We start from the raw sequence: 17,558 nt of genomic DNA, 5'->3' as shown, positions 1-17,558 counted from the left end.
CATCTTCTATTTGTTAGTTTTCAAACAGGAGGATTGATTCTTGGACTTGCGTTTTCGGGTCGGAAAATTCGGGTCAAATTCGGGTCTTTTTTGAATAATATTACTGTCATTACTTCCCCCAATCAAGTAAGATTCCTTGTCATGTTTTAATTTTAGTTTTGGCTTAATTTCGAATCGGAGTTTTGTTAGTTTAGGGTTCTTGAGTTAAATTAAATTGGGGTTTTTGATTATGAGTGTTGGGTGTAGCTTGATTGAAAGGAATTTTGCTTATTAATAATAAGTTATCAACATGAACTATAACTCGTAGGAATTACAGGTTAGATTCGTAATTTGTGTTTTTAGTCAGTTTATGGGCATTTTAAGCCAAAATACTATTTCCCAAAAGTTGTTCATATCGAAATTTAACCCAAGATAGGATCAAGAAATATTTCATTTGGACTTCATAGGAGAAACTTATCCCTATTTTAAGTTTCTACTAAAATTAAATATAACGCATGTTATTTTCATGTAGTTAGTAGTATTTACAGTTTGACTTTTGTTGACAGTTTGACTTTTGTTGACAGTTTGACTTTTGTTGACTTTGATGTATTCTTTTTGGATTAAATTTAAAGTGAGTTGTTTTTAAAAGTAGTCAAGGCTCATTAACTAGGTTATGTCGTTTATGTGTAAACTATGTAAAGTATAGTCAAGTGATTTATACCATATTATATTATATTGTAGATCGCGGGTTCGTAGAAGAACTCTTTTGATTTGTAATTGAGATTGGTTGACAGTGGTTTGCTAATAAGGTAATATTGCATACTATGCTTGTACAGATTACTACAGAAAGTATTTCATATTGATTTGTGATTTATATTGAGCTTGGAATCGTTTTTACGATGCTTTTTATGGAGCTTTTAATTGTTTTGACGATGTTTATATCAAAATAATTTATGAGATTATTTAATATATTATTAAAAGGAGGAAGTTCTTCGTGAGACAAGTTTGAGTTTGTTAAAAGGAGGAAGTTCCTTGTGAGACAAGTTTGAGATTATTAAAAGGAGGAAGTTCCTCATTATTATTAAGTTTGTATAAATTGTGGGGTTGCCGGTAAGTGGTATTCCTCGAGTCTGGAAGTATGTTGAGTTAATAGTGTCTCAATAGTTTATTTAGTAGTTGGGAGTGTATTGATTAATACTCTTGCCATTCGTCTTCCTTCTTGATACGTTATCAAGTTAGGGGTATGCATACGAGGGACTTTGGTGTTTACCTTATCTAGTGAGTCTAGCGAGCTCATTGGATTTTATTACTTCCTACTCACATATTTCAAAGGAGTTATATTTGAAAGTTTTACAGAATGGTTTAGAAAGAAAGTAAAGTGAATTTGAATTATTGAAGGTTGTCGATTATATTCAAGTTGAATATTGTACAAGTAAAATGATTTTTAGTAAAAGAATTATAAAAAAGAAGGGAGATTAGAGAAGAGTGTACAATAGAGCGTTAAATTCTTTGAAGATCTAGTTCATGACAAGTAGATTGTTAGTAAAACAAGAAATAAAGTGGAATTGACCATCAAGAATTATATCTTTGTCGCCTAAATATTATGCAACGATCTTCAGAATGAGCAATCTTGAAGCTTGAAATAAGAAATCTAAAGGTATGAATGTGTTTGAATGTATCTGAATATGAGTTTGAGTGTTTGATATTATCATTAAAATCAAATCTGATTTTCAAAATATCCTTAAAAATTAATTATCGAGAATAATTAAATAGCAAAATATTAAAAATACATTTAATTATCATAAATAATTAACTGGGCCTCTAAAAATTGGGCTTCAATTTAATAAATAGACTCTATATTTTTGAAATGATTTTGGACTTAACTTGTTTGATTACTCTTCCTTTGGACTGGACCAATTAGTACAACAATATGTTTTATCATCAGTTACTCAATGGGGAGACACGATTTTGTGTCTACAATAGCTTATGCATGCAACACATTTGGCTTGCATGACGCGCAACATAGATGTTATCTCGTTTTTCTGATTATTCCTGTAAATAGGCCTCATTATCATTCGAATTCGGGACACACCTTCAAATGACTTTATAATACAATCTCCTCTATTATACTCTAAATATATTCCTCTGATATTCCAAATCTAAACACTTCAATAATACAATATTGAATCTCCATTCAAGCTTCTAGATTGCTCCTCCTATGTACTGTCATTTATAAGACCTAAGCGACTAAGATATATTCCTGAGGGTCCTTAGATTTCAATTATAGTTTAATTGCTTTAAGTTATTGACGAATTTTTCATGATAAAATATTTTTAAAATAAATTCATGATTATTTTATATTCTTCTTCTCGTCTCTTTTTTTTTTAAATTTCTGTCTATGTGTTTCATGCTTTCATCACCATTCATATGTTTATTTTTGCTGCTCAAAGGCCTAAATAAATGTTCCAACATTAAAGTCAGATAATTGGAGTAGGTTCTTAGTAATTTGATTACTTAAATAACATATCACAAAAATTAGTCTTTTACTTGTTTAATAAACCAACATAGATTAATTTTTAGAATCATAAACATATTGTTTGGTTATTGTAGGCGTGTTTTTATTCGTCTATGCGGTGTGAGCGCGTATTTGACTACCCCATTGTAAATTTTTGGTTTGGAAATACGTTTTGAATTGAAGAATTCGCCAACAAGTATTTAAAGGAAAAATCATAAAACTAATTGGCTAATGGGAAATTATCGGGATAACTTAGGGACTTATCCAATGTAGATTTTCCCGTCATGACTCCATTAATGACCAACGAATTAAACATAGATTGAGGTGGGAAGGTGAAGGTACGAATAAGATCATGAATCAAATTCGTCAATTGATGGCCTCTACTTAATATCGATTCATGTATCGTTTTATGCAATTAAATAACCAAGCAATATGTTAATGCATTGTAATAACTAAACTATGTGCGTTAATTAAACATACAAAACACTAATTTTCGGTGACATATTATTATGCAATCAAATTACTGGGTTCCTAGTCAGATTGTCCAATTATCTTTTTAGGCGTTAAAATAGTTCTTTAGGTCTTTGATTAACAATAATAAATATGCGAGGTGATGAAAGCATTAAAATGTATATCATGCATTTGAATAATGAAGAAATAAATAAAAAGAAAAGATTTAGGAAAGAATGTACAAGACAACGTTATTTCCTTTAAGATCTATATTGTGACAAGTAAATTGTTAGTAAAAAGGAATCAAATTGAAATTGACCCTTGTACCTTTGTCGCGCATTTGGGTCTTATGCAACCAGGATGAGCAATCGTGAAGCTTGAAATATGAAATTCGAAGGGATGGATGAGTTTTAATGTATTTGAATATGAGTTCGAGTGTTTGTTATTAGAGATGTCGAAGTGTTGAAGCGTAGGAAAGCATCATGTAAATTCGTTCGAAAAAACGAGCTATTTAGAGGCAAAGGAAATCGAAATCGGAGCGAAAGATAAAGAAAGACGCAAAGCCAATGCGTCGCTCGCACTGGCTATCTGGGTGGTTTTTTTTAGTAGTTTAAGATTCTTACTTTAGTAAAATTTATCCTTGAAATTTGAAATCACCTATCTTAAGGAATAAAAACCTAATTTTCAAAATATACTTCAAAAATTGATTATAAAAAATAATTAATATTAAAATATTAAAAATACAATGAATTATCAGAATGAAGTAACCAAGGCTTTAAACTTGGGCATGGATTTAATAAATAGACTTTATATTTTTCAAATGCTTTTTGGCTTAGCTTGTCCATTTATCATCCTTTGATATAGATCAATTAGGACGATGATTTATGTTTCATCATTGGGTACTCAATGGGGAGACACAATTTCATACAGTTATATATTCGCTTAAAATTAGAACATGAATCATATTATGTGGAGGCCAACAATTGGTGAATATGATTTATGATCCTATTCACACTCTCTCCCCCGAACTCAATCTTCATTGACCAATTATGATGTCATGATAGGGAAATCTACATCGAATAAGTCCATAATATCCATTCATATATAGTTTTATGCAATTAAATAACCAAGCAATATGTTAATGCATTGTAATATTAATCTATGTCTATTCATTAAACTTGGGCTTGGATTTAATAAATAGACTTTATATTTTAGAAATACTTTTGGGCTTAACTCATTAACAACTCTTACTTTGGACCGGACCAATTAGGACGACGACATATGTTTCATAATTGGGTACTTAATGGGAAGACACAATTTTGTGTCCACAATTATATATTTGCTTAAAACTAGAACATGAATCATATTAAGTAAAGGTCAATAAACGACGAATTTGATTTATGAACATATATTCATATGATCATATTCTCAAACCCGAACTCAATCTTAGTTCATTGACCAATTATGATATCATGACGGAAAAATCTACATCGAATAAGTCCTTAATATGTCCCTCAGGTTTTCCAAATATGCAATTAAGTTTATGAGTCTTCCATTAAATACTTGTTGGACACTTATTTGTCAAAACAAATTTTAAAACTAAAAAACTTTATAATGAGATAGTAAAATCTGCGCTCTCACCACGTGGGCTGGGCTTTAGGGATGTGTTTGCTTGGAATACAGCCTGCTTGGGTAAATATGTCTGGGCCATTGCATCCAAACAAGATAATGTTTGGATAAAATGGATACATTCTGTTTATGTGAAAGGGGAAAATTGGTGGAGATACATTCCTAAGGGGGGTGTTAGCTAGTATTGGAAGAGAATATGTAAGATCAAGGAAGAATTAAAGAGACATTATACTGAAGCTGAGATGTCTTCATGGCCTAAATACTCCATTCAAGATGTATATGATACAATCAAAGGAGATAAGCAGAAGGTGCCCTGGGATAAAATGGTGTGGAACAGATTGAGTGTTCCTAAACACAGATTCATCAACTGGTTGGCAGCTCAATCCAAGCTCCAGACTACAGCTAGGATGGCTCAAATAGGGGTTAGTGTTTAAGATAGATGCTTAATCTGCAACAATGGGACTGAGGATCATGAGCATTTATTCTTTCAATGCCAATATAGTGAGAAGTGTTTATGGGATCTGAAGAGATTGGCTGGGGATTACAACAACCAGAAGCACATTCTATGATATTATCAGGTGGATAAAGAGAGCTAAGAAGTTCAGATTTATATGAAACAAGTGTACTATGCAGGGCTTGCTGCTTTAACATATTTTGTTTGGCAAGCTAGGAACAATAGCTATTGGAATGCATATATTCCAAGTGTGGAGGCAACAGGAAAGCAGATTAGACAATAGTCAAGCTTAGAATTGGTACAGTGATACCACAGAAGATTAGTAGGAGGGATATAACATGGTTCAGTAGTTTGTAATGGGGTGTATGCCCTTGTAAACCTAAAGGTTGTTTTCATTCCTTTGTGATGAAGGGTTCAACCTAGTTGGTTCGTTTATCCTTAGGAATGGCTAGGTGTAATGTTTTGCTCTTTAATGAAATTTGCTTGCTTATCAAAAAAAAAAAAAAAAAGTATCAACTTTTTATATATTTTACTAAGGGTATTGTCATGTGCGAAAGTCAACGAATTGCATGTATTTCAAAATGACGGAAGTAAAATGTAGGACCAAGAAATGTGGAAAGCTACAACCTCCATATCTTCTTTAATTTATAAGGTTGTGATCCTATTATAACCAATTTTGTTATTAAAGTATGTCATTTGTCATGTCATCACTTGAGAGTGGGAATGACACTTGGCGAGTTGTAGTGGCCACACGTTTTAATAATATATACTAGTTTTTAGGTCTAAGTTATCCCCTGTGCAATGAAATTTTCATTAATTAACTTTAAAAAATGATAAGCCTTTATACGACTTAGTTTATTGGTTAAAACTTTAATATATGAGCATGAAGTAATGAGTTCAAATCTTATACAAAGCATTTTCTAATTTCTTTTATTGTATGTGAATTACATTGATTAAAAAAACCTAATGCAGAATGTCATGTGGCACCGTTCTTTGTTTAGGAACGCATTTTAATATATTAGAATAGATAGATAGATTAAGATTTTTGTCATTCAAAAACTAATAAACTGTATCTTTTATATTATTTCTTACTAAGGCCTCATTTAGTTCCTCTTAAAATAATATTATTAAAAAATAAGTTTGAGTTTAGCAAAAACTTATTTAAGTTTCAAAATTTTACCAATAAATAATTGCATATTAGTTGTCAAATTAGTGCATTGGAGCTCAGAGACCGTGAAAAATAAGTATTGCATTAATTTTTGGAGCTGAGAAAGTATTATGTAAAAAATAAAAAGATGTGTAATTTTTGATATGAGAACATACAATGTATTAGAAGTGAACAATTATCAAGCTTATTTAATATAGTTGGTTGGGAATTCACCTTTTAATATTAAGTTCACAAGATTGAATCCTCCTAACTACGATGCTTGGGTAGAAATCCCCTTAATCCCAAATCCCAAGTGTCTTGCACCAAGAAATCGTAAGAATTGAGATACGAAAACAATATTACTCCTTATCAAATTTCTTTTTTGAAAAAAATTAGAAGGTATTTAAAGATTCCTTTATTTGTTAAGTTATGATAACAATTTTGAATATAAAAGTACTAAATCCGAAAGAAATACAGGATCTTATATCCATTTGTGCTATAAATGTATGATGTATAATATTAATCTTCACTTTAAAGTATAATAATCTAGGAGTATCTCTCAGTTGTTATTTTTTTGCAAGAGATGCGTCACCAAATCTTCCAACACCAATTACATGAAGCTCTCTTACTCACTTTCAGGTTTTTGAGGGTAGAAGAGGAATCTTTGCAGTTCACACCATAGAAAAGCCTACTCCAAAGACCCGAAAAAGTGGGCTGAAAGAAAGACTTGTCTGTTAAAGGATATCACTAGATATAGTGCGATAATGAAATTACGCATTGCTCAATCAAATGCTTAGCCATGAAGAAAATGGAATTGTCTTCTCCTCCTAGAGCCGTCAAATAGGTTGTATTGTGTCTATTTTGTTCGTATTATTTACTAATTACATTAAAGAGCCTCGACAATACATGACCTATTTAACTATCATGTCAAAACCTCTTGTCACTAATCTGACCCATTTAGTTCAGTGGTTACCTGTGTTGATCCATTTAACCTATTTATTCAAAATTTCTAATATAATTAACAATATACACTAGTACAGAAAAGGCAATTTGCGTCGGATGTGAGGCGCCTATTTGCGGTCGCACATTGGTCCGACGCCAAAGGCTTCGACGCAGATAGCCCATACATGATCTGCGTCGCATGATGAGTGACGCAAATGGTTGCGCTATTTGCGTCACACCATATATACGGTGCGACGCACATTATCAATCCCCAGCCCCCAATTCCACCCCAGCAGCCCAAGAAATGTGCGTCGCACCTCGCTATTGTGTGACGCACATTGGAAATGTGCGTCGCACCTACGCAATGAGCGACGCACATTGCCCTGGCTTGCCTGGGGAGGGAAATGTGCATCGCACATTGCCTTAGGTGCGACGCACATTGCAATTGTGCGTCACACCCAGGGTAATGTGCGACGCATATTTCCCTCCCCAAGCAAGCCAGGGATGGCAGGGAAATGTGCGTCGCACATTGCCTGGAAATGTGCGTCGCACCTTGTGCAATGTGCGACACACATGGTGGAGCATCTGCGTCGCACTTTGTGCCATGTGCGACGCAAATGTGTGTTTAATTTTTTTTTTCCGTTTTTTTAGCATTTTTGGTTGTTTGTTTACATATTGCTAAAATTTGATGATTTAAAACTAAACAAGCATTCATATTAATAATTGTGAGGGGAAAATTCGGCAGAGTCTCCTTTGTAATATGGATAACCCAAGAAATCATTGGGAAAAATATTATATATATATATCTCAACCTGTTTCAATACATATCAAATGATCTCAACCAAGCAACCAATGTTGCAATACTCAACCAATAATGTACAACTACTACACTTACTAAACTAAGAAGTTAGATGGCCCTTTCTTCCCCCACGAGTTCTTTAAAGAATTGCGCAAAATGGTCTTTGAGTTCGTTGATATCTTCTATGGTGTATGGCTCAACGCATGGAGGAAAATCCTATAAATATGTTAACTTAGTTAATAAACTTTAAAATTATATAAGTAACGAATTTACAACACATATATACCTTCTTCAAATCATTTGACTCATAGAGAAAGCGGACGATTAGAAACATGTATTTCATAACGAAATAGCCGCATTCACTCCTCCCGTTTGTTGAGCACACTACACCACATTTAAATACACATTAGAATCGAAAAATTAAGAAATATTAAATAGAACTATAAAATGCGTATCAAATACAAAACCATAAGAGCTTTACCTTCATAGATATCCAAGACAATTTTGTTGCTTTTTTGATACCTTCAAGGCGCAGGAATGATGTATATGCACTAAGTACAATAAAAGAATTACTATTTATAAAGTATTTAAAATATCATAAAATACATGTAAGAATTATAAGAATTAGTAACTTACGTCTAAATCGGTTCCTTGATATCAAAGTCTCTCTCTCTCTCCTAAGCGAATCAAATACATATACGGTTTTTTTGGATAGAGAAAGGACGAGAAGAATCCAATGTTGCCTAAAGCATGCAACAAAATGTGATGTTAACATATACTTTAACTACAAGTTCATATATAAAGATAAAACAAAGTAAAAATTAGTGTAACCAACATACCATTGAATGTACGGAAGCATGATGTATTTCATCTCTCGATTGATTTCATTGTCCTTTGCATGTAGTTGATCGCGGCATCTGGTTCATGGCGTAGCATGGTCTCCGAAATCATGCTAGGACACATGAAACCAATTTTGAATCTCCATTCACCTCATTATCATCTGACAAGTACCTACACTCCAAAATTTTATAGTTAGATGCCAATAATAATAATAAATATCAATTTTGATTAGTTTAGAGTTTGAGAAATCTCACATCATAAATACTTGCAAAATGGATACATTGAGCCATTCTCTCGTCAGAAGTTGGAAAACATCTTGTCGGGAGAGAATGAACATCTGATCAGTAGTATAGCTAAGTAGGAATTCCTACTACTGCGATACTAAAAGGCTCATCTGCGGGTTGTTGGCAAAATAATTGATGCATCTCTTTGACCGCATCAGACATATCCTCAAGTGACAAGCTAATCAACGAATCTATGTGTCTATGTGCAGACTCATCGGTGCAAGGATCATTAGCAATTGTTTTCTTTTTCTTCTTCTTTGCACCTTCTTTAGGTATATGTTCCTAATTTAAATCGACTTCGTTTTAATTCATATTATATATAAAATAAAGATTATTTGGTTTATGTAGATCAAGATTTCTAAGTATATACATGTAGATTTCTTATTATATACTAAATCATAATACTAAACATAAGTTACCTGATAATCTGAAACTAGAAATACCAACTCTTTCGGCCATTGTATGAAAGAACCCTCAGCTTGACTGAGTTTCGTGATGAATGGAGTAGGGAGTGGAACTGGAGCATCTGCGTAATCCGCATAAAAATCATCAACACTCACTTTCACGGTGGTCGTAGAGTGTGACGATGACTCCTGTCCTCGTGGATGAACGGTATCCTCAGCTACAATGATCGGTCCCGTGATATCCGCTATTGCCAAGCGACATGGAACTTGACTCTTAACATCCAATAAGAGAAGAATGACATCAATTAAGTGTTTTAGAAGCATAATATAATAATTAGAACATATATAAAATGACAATATACCTGCAAGTCTGCAAATGGATCATTGCCCCCCGATTGACAGCTACTAGGAACGACTGGAGTGGAAGGAGTCTGTACTTGAATACCTAACTGCGTCGCAAAACCATTAACCTTTCTTGAACTAATGCATCTATCTTCGAGTTCATCTCTTCCATTGTCTGTTCCCTAACTCTTTGACTCACTCTAGCCTCCAATGCCTGAATCTCCTCATCATCCATGCCCTTACCCTTGCGAGCAGTATTGCTCCGATCAGGATCTCCCCAAATAGATGTAATCCCAATGCTACACCCAACTGTCAACACACGCCCAGGTCGGTCTTTCCTCTGCAAAGCACGTGAAAGAGCATCATCCATCCGACTTGGAACAAACTCTCCTTCAGCTTCTTTCTTTTTCCAATCATCCTGCGTTCAAGTTAAAAAAAATCATATGATTAGTAGAAGACGAGTAAGTTGACAAGAAAAACGTTATAAAATTTGAACAATGCTTACAATGGACTCTTTTATCTTTTGTGTTTCTTCATTAGGAAAGAAGAAATTTCCATCCTTATCTTTTTTCGATCTCGCGAGAAGAAATTTCTATCCTTATCTTTTTTCGATCTCGCAAGAAGAAATTTCCATCCTTATCTTCATTAGGAAAGAAGAAATCAGCTATTTCTTTGCCAACGTAAAATCCCTCATTGTGGTCTCGACGAATGTAATTTGTGTCTAGATCTTCCCCTAATGTACTTGGAATGACAATTGACGAAGCAATGACTTCATTGAATTGTGCATCGTAATCTTCTTCATCGTGTACATCATCAATTCCAAGTATACTCATTTTTCCTTCCATGACAACAAACCATTTTGAATCGGCAGGGTCAACCATGTAGATAACTTGTTTTGCTTGTGATGCCAATATTAAGTTATCTTCATGATGCCCTAACCGGCTGAAATTGACTAATGTAAAAAAGTCATGTTCATCTTTCTTCACACCACGACGAATATCAACCCACTTGCATTGGAACAGCGGAATCTTGAAGTCAACATAGTCAAGTTCTAATATCTCTTCAATGAACCCATAGTAAGACTTCATTGTCTCAACAATCGTTCTATCTGTTTTACTTTTATAATCTAATGACAAAGCCTCAACCGTAACACCACTGTTTTGCATCGTGGATTTGTCATCTTGCCGTTTAGTATAAAATGTATAACCATTGATGTCATACCCCTCATAGGAAAGAACTTGCGTCTTTGACCCATATGCCAACCATTTCAATGTATCCGATACATCGTTAGGAGTATCAGATAATTGGTTCATAACTCGTTCTTTAAACCAATCAACAATCCGATTATGCTCAATCATCAAGTCACGTTCATTAAACAATGGATACTAACACTAAGCACAATCATGTGCTCATCTAAGTAAGGATGAACTTGTTTCAGATTTTGTAACACAATAAATTCTGTTTTTCTTTTCAACTCTCCATCAAGACACAATCTTTTTCTCCCAATGGTACCACAACCTTCAAGCCTTCCTTCATGTCTAGATTTTGGCAAACCAATTGCTTGTGCACGTGCTAAATACTGACTTGCATATTCAGATACTTCCTCAGCAACTTTCTTTGGACAATACTTGCTTCTGGTCTAGCTGGATTCATCACTTTACCCTTCAGAGTACCCATATGTCTTTCAAAAGGCCACATATACCTCATACAAACGGGCCCACAAAGTTTAATTTCTCTGACAAGATGGATTATCAAATGAGGCATGATGTCAAAGAATGATGGTGGAAGTACATTTCAAATTGACACATCGTCTCTATTACATCGGCTTGCAAGTTATCTAGAATGTTAGGATCAATCACCTTGTAGAGATAGTTTGAAGAAGAAACACAATTTTGTGATTGTATATCTTACTTGGGAAGGCAAAATTCCTCGTATTGCAACAGGTAATATAGCTGCATCAAGATATGACAATCATGAGATTTCAAACCAACAAGTTTCAAGTCCTTCAGTGAAACAAGGTTTCGGAAATTTGACGAGTATCCAGCAGGAACCTTTAACCTATGCAGGGACTCACAAAAACTAGTTTTCTCCTTCTTAGACAAAGTGTAGCAAGCGGTGGAAGATAATAGCGTTGTTCCCGCTCCTGAGGTGCTAGTTCTGGTCTGCCCATTTCAGCCATGTCTTTCCTAGCTTTAACTCCATCCTTTGTCTTCCCGGGCATATTCAACAATGTTCCGACAATGGCATCACAAACATTTTTCTCAATGTGCATTAAATCAAGACAATGTCTGACTTCCAAACATTCCCAATACGGAAGGTCCCAAAACTTAGATCTTTTCTTGTATAAGTTCTTTGAGACACTTTTGAAGGGCTTGCCAAAAATTGTTTCAATATCCTTTACCCTATTAGAAACCTCTTTTCCACGTAAAGGTACAGGGGCTTCTCTCATCTCACTTTTCCGTTGAACAACTTTTTCTTCTACGGAATGGATGATCTAAAGGAAGCCATGTACGATAATGCAGGTACACATTCTTCCCACAATGATGTAACCGCTTTCAATCATATTCTCATCACAAATAGGGCATGCCTTTGCTCCTTTAACCGTATACCCTGACAAATTCCCATAAGCCGGGAAATCATTAATCGTGCAAAATATCATGGCACGCAATGTGAAGTCAGTTTTCGCATACGCATCGAACATGGAAACACCTTCACCCCACAACAATTTCAGATCTTGAAGGAGGTCAAGATACACATCTATGTCGTCGTTTCCGGGTTGCTTAGGACCCGAAATAAGAAGCGATAGCATAATAAATTTACGCTTCATACATAACCAGGGAGGGAGATTATAAATTGTCAGTAGAACCGGCCAAGTGCTATGTTGGGTACCTAGTGTGCCAAATGGGTTCATCCCATCTGTACAAAGTCCAAGCCTAAGATTTCGAGGTTCTTTACCAAAATCGGGAAACTTTCGGTCGATATTTCTCCATTGCGGAGAATCGGCCGGATGTCTAAGCATCCCATCTTTCTTCCTCTCGTCCGCATGCCATCTTAGTAATCTAGCATTATTTTCATCCGAAAATAAACGCCTAAATCTCGGAATGATTGGTAGATACCAAAGAACCTTTGCCGGAGTTTCTTTCTTTCTCATCCCCTCATCATTATTCTTACTTTGTATCGAGATTTCCACACCTAGGACACTCACGCAAATCCCGGTACTCGTTTCGATACAACACACAATCATTTTGACATGCATGTATCTTCTCATATTCCATACCTAATGGACACAACAATTTCTTTGCCTCGTAGGTAGAGTTGGGCATTTCATTCCCTTCAGGTAGCAATTCTTGTAAAAAAGTGAACAACTCACTTAGACTTTTATCTGTCCAACTATGCTTCGATTTCATATTGAACAATGTGAGGATTCAGAAAGTTTAGTGAAATTCTACACCCCGGATACATAGGTTTTTCCGCTGCACTTAAAATACTATCATACATATGCGGACGATGGTTCTTTCATCCTCCAAATTGTGCAACATCTCATCTACTCATCATTTTCATCATCTACCATATTCATTTTCATCATCTACCCTATCATTCTCATTATCACCATCCTTCATCTCTCTCAACTCAACCTCAACCTCATCAACATGCAAATCATCACACAAGCTAGTGGAGCTCATACCCATATCATAAAACTCTCCATTCCATGTCCACCTAGTATAGTTACTCTTAAACCCACGACGAATCAAATGATCTTTAATTTGATCCATATCACGATACCCCCTTGAGTTATTGCAATCACAACAAGGACACAAGACTAACTTTGACCCATTCTCCGATTGATGTTCTAACGCAACTCTGATAAATTCATTAACCCCTTGTAGAAATGTCGCCGAAATTCGATTACCATACATCCAGTTTCGATCCATATTCATACACTAGAGACACCAAACAAGAATACAATCGATCACATCATTCAAAGTAGTTTATCAAATGCAGTCATGACCATTTGGGTCCTTATCACTCCAACCTAACCCATCCTTGAGTTTCTCATCTCACTAGTGAATGAACATTTGGTTTTCAATTCTAAGAAAAATCCGGCAGCACTTCCCTACAGTCTCCAAGTACACGATGAAGATGTAGTTAAACTATCAACATATGTACCCAGAGAACGCTTAGGGAAATGAGCATCTTTCCTAGAATCAAAAACCAAACATTCATTCACATCCTAAGTGAGATAAGAAACTCAAAGATAGTCCCAAACCGAGGACTATTCAAGACTTACTCCTAATGAGTAAGCCTCGAAGGGGTATCTAGGCAAGTGATGCACATTGCAATAAAACAACACAAACCAATCCATTCCTTAGATTTCCCTCCCCACCCCATTAAGGTATGTCCATATAGGTTTGGTTATGATTCAACATATATTTTCCCAATCACATAATAACCAAACAATTCACATATATACATTCCTAATCATATAACCAAACAATAATTATTCATTTAATTAACGTAAATAAAAAAAACATACCTCTGCTCTCAAGGAGCAGCGAAGACAAGCACTCTGACGTGAGGTTGGAGAAAAGTCAAACCGCAACTGATTTCATACAATGTAAACGAGTGGCAAAGTGAGAGAATGCATGATTATTAATGTAGATTAATACATAAAAATTAAAAAAAAACACAAAAAAATACCTACATTGCCGGCAAGAATGTGAGAGTGCACCGGCGAGTGTGCGGCGAGTCGACACCGGCGGCGTGAATAAGGGAAAGCACCGGTGACATGAAGTTACCTTTTGACCCATCCTTCCAGTAATCCGTGGGCTTGGATTGATGTGAAGTAAAGTGAGCGTCGAGAACCGGTGGAGCACAGGCGGCGAGAATGAGATAGAGAGAACCGGTGCAACGAGTCGGCACCGGCGGCGAGAATGAGAGAGAGAGAACCGGTGCAGCGAGTCGGCACCGTCGAGAGTGACGACCAAGAATGAGAGGGGGGGGGAGGGAGAGAGAGTGTGAGAGAGTAAGTGTGTGTCGGAGGGTGCGCCGGAAGTCGCCGGCGAGAGTGAGGGTGCGACGGAGGGTGCGCCGGCGAAGTTAAGGAGCGCCGGAGGGTGTGAGCGAGAGTAAGGGTGTGTCGCAGAAGAGAGAGAGAGAGTTTGTATTGATTTAGGGCTCAAAAAAAATAAAGCCGTTGAGAATTACTAAATGGTGGGCCAAGTAATCTGCGTCGCACGTCCAAAGGGTGCGACGCAGATTACCTTTGTGCGTCGCACCCAGCCCCTAGTGCGATGCACATTAGGCTCAATTTCGCCAAACTAAGACGCACAATATGCGTCGCACAAGGAGCTGGGTGCGACGCACATTGGTCTCAAATTCCCCCCAACTGAGACGCACAATATGCGTCGTACAACGAGCAGATGCGACGCACAAAGGTAATCTGCGTCGCACTTACATAGGGTGCGACGCATATTGCTCGTATGCTGATATGAATATTGATGTTTTGCGTCGAATGCTCTTTGGCCTGCGACGCAAATATTTTTTTTTGCGTCACTTTCGTGTCTATGCGACGCAAATCCGGGGACGCAAATGGCCTTTTCTGTACTAGTGATATTTATTTTTGATGTCAAATATTTATTGACCCATGTTTATTTAGTTAATAACTTGCTCATATATTAGTGGTTATTTGGTAAACAGAAAATTATATAGGCAACATACATTCCTATGATTTTCTAATTTTGGTAGTTATTTGGTTGACATGAAGTAGATAAAATGGGGGTAATGAGAACTCGAGGGAAATTGAAATTTCCACAAAAAACACAGAAATTTATTCACCCAACCCCTTGGTCACTCAAAACTCCCACACTAATTCATGAAAATACAAATTTCTTGATGTCAACCAAAAACATTAGGTCTATTTCCTAGGAATTACATAAGGGAAATCACTTCCTAGGAAATGGAACTTTCTATAAGAATTAAATTCCCATGTATACCAAACAACTACTAGGAAGATTCAAGGAATTCATTAATTTTCTACCAACTTATACCCCTAATGGTGCTAAATTGTTGAGTTTTTTTATATGTTTAAGTTAAACGTGTTAAATTGTGTCAGTTTTGGGTTGAAACAACACTAACCCAACCCATTTAGTAAACGGTAAAACACTTATCGACCTGTATATGTAAACATGTCGAAAAAGCTGGACACTAACCTATTTTTTCGTATTCATTTTCTATCGTGTTGTCGTGTCATGTCAACTTTTAACTGTTTTGCTCTTTCCCACGCTTTAGTTTATTGTAGGCAAGTGTTGCTTGGGCCATGAGATAGTAACATTTGCTCCGTTTCCTTTTTGTTTATCCCATTGAAATAAATTACTTTTAGTAATCTATCTGCGATAGGATGAAGTTGATTAGAGACAAAAGCGGTGGAATGAAATGTAGATTAGTGAATACTGAATTGGAGAATGAAGTGTTGGACTCCTAATATAATCTTTAGTATGAGAGCAATTTTTAGGTGTACCATATAAAAAAATTGTGCAAATAAAATAGGATGGAAGGATTTTTTTTACAACGCGAAAATGTGCATTAATTAAAAGCGAAAGTATAACATGATGCTAATACATCCAAAGCGAAAACAAACAAACAAATCTAAATCAGCTTTATGAGTTCTTACATTCCAACTAAAACCAAAATAAGTAAAACTGATACAAAAGCGCTTATGAGGGGGGGTATGTAGGCAGTGCGGGTAATGGTGGATTCGAACCTCGGAATGCTGATGGAAGTGGTAGAAGAAACGGATGACGTGCACGATCCGGAAAACGAACAATCAACAGTGTCTCGTCGCATGAGCAATCCCAACAATCTGCTATCACTTGGGATTTTGAGCTCATGATACTTGGAGAATCATGTTCCGTTGTGACTCATTACTCTCGCTTGAGAGTATTTGTGGTTTCTCCATGAGGTAGGAGAAATGCAGATGAATGGGTGTGCGTAAAACCCCCAGATACAACTGGGGTGCTGGCTTCAGATTTGAATATGTCAAGGCAAGGACCGTGATAAGCTAGAGATAGAGCCAAATAAGTGAAGCTCTCAAACACACTTAGTTTGCAAAACCAAAAAATAGATGTCCCAACCACGAAAACCTATCATCGCCTCGTCCATGCTCACGAACTTTTGGAGTTACCTTGCTCCTCAGCACATGTTCTCAAAAACCGACATAAACTACTATAACAACCTTGAACCACCAAATCGGACCCAAATGATAAATACTTGTTGATGGCCACAACCAACCACGGAAAACTTCTTTAACAACGAGAAAATAACACACTCCTTTTACTCGAAGATTTAACACACATTTTAAGAAACTACGTAACTTGACGATTTGAAAACTCCAACACCAGGGGGGAAGTTAAGGGGAAGCTCGACACTGACAGGGCGGAGGGGAAAGAGGAGGCCGACACTACTTGGGGGGAGGGGATAGGGTAACCCGACACTAACTGGGGGAGGTGGAGGAGAAGTCCAAAACAACCACAAAACTAACTACGAGACTGTGCTTACAAGACATGAGGACGGGGGCGAAACAATCAACACAAGCAAATCAGCAACGACAGGGAGTAGGTAAGACTGACCAACACAAACCCTAGTAAAAGAAAGTAACAGGTTGGAGAAAACATGGGTAAACAACTAAAGAAATTCTATTAGACTACACTTGCAGAGAAATTCACAAATCAACCACCAAAAGACATACTAGAAAAGGAGAACTCTTTATAGTCGCTG

This window comes from Beta vulgaris, chromosome 9, assembly GCF_026745355.1.
Source record: "Beta vulgaris subsp. vulgaris cultivar EL10 chromosome 9, EL10.2, whole genome shotgun sequence".
Taxonomy (NCBI): Eukaryota; Viridiplantae; Streptophyta; class Magnoliopsida; order Caryophyllales; family Amaranthaceae; genus Beta; species Beta vulgaris.
The sequence above is the reverse complement of the archived record's forward strand: the minus strand, read 5'-3'. Positions refer to the sequence as shown.